The sequence below is a fragment of the Hylaeus anthracinus genome, unplaced genomic scaffold (assembly GCF_026225885.1).
Source record: "Hylaeus anthracinus isolate JK02 unplaced genomic scaffold, UHH_iyHylAnth1.0_haploid 0, whole genome shotgun sequence".
In the NCBI taxonomy this organism is placed as follows: Eukaryota; Metazoa; Arthropoda; class Insecta; order Hymenoptera; family Colletidae; genus Hylaeus; species Hylaeus anthracinus.
Genome location: NW_026533254.1, coordinates 8,165,633 through 8,169,168, shown reverse-complemented (window position 1 = coordinate 8,169,168; position 3,536 = coordinate 8,165,633). Strand labels below are relative to the sequence as shown.

The 3,536-nt window shown below is 39.3% G+C and overlaps 1 protein-coding gene across 3 annotated transcripts in view; it reads right to left on the bottom strand.

The window, feature by feature from the left end:
• LOC128887938 (tubulin polymerization-promoting protein homolog) overlaps positions 1-3,536 on the bottom strand; it is a 12,991-nt gene that overhangs the window by 7,572 nt on the left and 1,883 nt on the right. The window contains exon 1 of one of the 3 annotated variants that reach the window (XM_054144468.1): positions 2,584-2,837. The exons of the other annotated variants lie outside the window; for them this stretch is intronic. The gene's annotated coding sequence lies outside the window, so the exon portion shown is untranslated. Of the gene's footprint in view, positions 1-2,583; positions 2,838-3,536 lie in introns of those variants that run through there. 3 annotated transcript variants of the gene reach the window in all.

Here is a 3,536-nt window from a genome sequence, read left to right as displayed (position 1 = left end):
TAGGCTTGTTAAAATAATATAAATTGAAGGATCGAGAGACTTTTTTTTATACCTCTATAGGAGCTCATTGTTTGGGAAAAGATAGCTTAATTTATTTATTTTGGAAATTATTCAATTGATACTATTGTAAAGGTTCTACTGAAGATAATAAGATTCTAAGAGTTCATCGTCGATTTTCCAATTCCTCGTCATCGTGCGTCAGCAGCGATGATGGCATATTCGCACGTTGCGCTACTCACGTGATTGAGAATTTACATTATCCGATGCTAGACACGCGGCAATCTACTCAAATCGATCGTTCATTTTTCATTCGTCCAAGGACGGGAACTGTCGCGTTACAATTTCATGGTTGCGAATACGATATCTCTGGAAAATCAACCTCCGATCTGGTTGGTGAGATTGGAGGTATTGTGTTGCATGCTGCGACGTTTAAAGCCTGCGATTATGCTAATCGGTTGAAGGGATTACGTTTAGGATGAGATTCAGATTCGGGAATCGGAATCGTTTGGAGTAGATTTCTCCAGAGTAGACTCCACGAAAGTAAATTCTTCTAGAGGTGGGTCAGTAGAGCAGACTCCATTAGAGTAAACTCTTCTAAAGTAGACTCAGTAGTGTAGACTTTATGAGAGCAAACTCTTCTATAGAGTAAACTTCGGTATAGTTGACTTCAATAGAGTAGACTCCATGAGAGTAAACTCTTCTAGTGTAGTTTTCAATAGAGTAGACTCTAATAGAGTTCAGTAGAGTAGACTCTAATAGATGTCAGTAGAGCAGATTCCAATAGAATAGAATCTTCTAGAGTAGAATCTTCAAGAGTAGATTTCTCTTAAGTAAACTCCAGTAGAGTAGACTCCAATGGAGCAGACTCTATGATAATAAACTCTTCTATGTAGAATAGATGTCAGTAGAGTAGACTCCAATAGAGTAAACTTCAGTAGAATAGAATCTCCGAGAGTAGATTTCTCTAGATTAAACTCCAGTAGAGTAGACTTCAATAGAGTAGACTTCTCCACAACCGCCGAATTTCTCCAATATGTCACATTTAAATCAAACTACAGCAATACTGCAATATTTACAATGTATAACAAACTATATTTTTAAAGAGTGTTACACAACCGTCACAGATACCGAAAATGATTTGAATCGCAGGTGAGTCGACTTCGAACGATTACGAACGGCGGAAGGCCATTGGATAGGCGATGTTGTTTCATGACTATAAATAGAGATTACGACTACTGCGTGTTAACGCAATTAGCAAGGAACAGGAAGCATGGGACCGATTAAGTAATACCGATCAGGTGTCCAAACGCCGCGATGGTAGGATAGAGTGTGTACACGTTGCGACAGTGTCTCCTATGTTTGCATAAATTTTTAATCGGTGTAAATATTTGTCTTTCGATAACGAGCACACCTGGACGTCGAAATCATTGAAATGGCAATTATTATTACCGTCTCACGATTCATGTCCTAGGTTAGAGTTAGATGAACTACCAAGACGTTCGTATAAATGAAAAAGTATAAACATTATTGTAACATCATAATTAATATATCATTTTATAATTAGAAAAAGGTACCTTAAAATAAGCTTCTAATCTATTAAGAATAAATTCTACTCTATCATTGATACTAAGGAATAATAAACAATCGAAACCGTGATATTTACGATTACAATCACGCCACACTTTTGTCGAGTTTACAAGATTATTGTCTCGTAAGTACGCGAGCCAACAAAATGGATAAGCCCCGACATCAACAGGCACTCCATAAAGCGTACGTTGTACTTCATACTTCATGCAGTATTTAATTGCCCATGAAACTTTCAGCAACGCTGATCTGCAATTCTTACTTATTTCTTGTTTCCTCCTGTTTATGGCTCAGAGGAGAAACGAGTATTTAAATCAACCAGCAGAAACTTCTGCAGAATAGACTCCTCTAGAGTAGACTCGTCTGAAATAAGTATAGGTACTCATCTTATTATGGCTCTAGACTCTGATCGAGTTGTCTCCTCTGAGCTAATCTTTAATAGAGTAGCTCTCCTCAGAATAGACTCTTCTAGAAGAGACTCATCTAGAATCGACCCGTCTGGATTCGACACATCCAGTGTAGTAGACTCCTCTACAGCGATGGACTACTCTAGAGTAGTACTCTAATCGAGTAGACTCCTCTAAAGTAAACCCCAGTACCAAACCAGAAAACATATAAAAATATCACATATTTTAAAAATTAATTTCCAAAGATAAAAAATTAATTCCTCTTCCTCCAAAAAAAGAAAAATTAATTTCAAATTACTCATTCTACTAAACAACTGTCACTGTTTTCAACTTACTTCTAGAGGAGACTCATCTAAAATCGACCCGTCTGGATTCGACACCTCCAGAATAGTAGACTCTTCTACAGCGATGGACTACTCTAGAGTAGTACTCCTCTAAAATAAACCCCAGTATCACACCAGAAAACATTTAAAAATATCACATACTTTAAAAATTAATTGTCAAAAGTAAACAATTAATCCCCACCCTCCAAAAGAAAAATTAATTTCAAATTACTCATTCCACTAAACAATTCTCACTGTTTTCAACTCACCAAAACCGCAGGTTCCCGGAGAAGAAATCGAAACCCTGGGAGCTAATTGCGTCTAATGGCTACGAATCAGGAGAAACAGCTGAGGAATCAATGCTGCGCCATATCTCCTCGATATTTCAATGTTTCGCCCGCCCTCAACGGAAGCTGTCGACGCAAACCGTAGAACTTCGAACGGATTCAACAACTATTTACGAAGAATTAGGCGGAAAGTTTGCGAACCTGTCGCGACAGAGGAAGAGAAAGAACACCGAGGCGCGCTTTGTGTACGAGTCGGAAAACTGTTGAACGCGCGTTTCAGGAAGGATTCTGTGCCGCAAGGCGCATGTGTTATATCGATCTCCCCGTTCAGGGAGCACGCAGTCACCCTCCCAATATATCTTTGAAACTGCGTTTCACCCCTCGCTGCAGCCAAAATGAGAGCCGCGGGGGTCCGAGTCCAACTACCCGTCGACTCCATCGCGAAAACGAAACGATACGAATATTCTAACGAAGCTACCATCGTAATCTCTATTCCAGCACGGTCGTCCCACTTTCATCGAAAAATTAGGCTGGTCCCGGACCCGAGGACGCGAGCAGGAATTAATTCACCCCCGGGCAACTTTAATTATCGATCCGGTGAATGGCGTCGGAGCTGATAGGACATTTTGATTGAGCTTTCGAAGGAGGTTACTATTCCGTATTCCATTGCTTTTTAAACATTCTGAAACGATCCATTAGAAGCTCGGGTGATCTGCGTTGCTGTCTAGTCGCACTACTTTTCAGTTGAGTTGTGTTCATATACGGTCAGTCGCACAAGTATTCGAACCTCCCGTATTTATTAAAGAAATTTGTTTAATTTAGGTGAGTGCTTCATGTCCCTAAATAAATTTGTAATTGTAAATATATACTTTATATATAGTGCATATAAACGCTCATAGACGGTCAGTCGCACAAGTATTCGTACCCTCTATATT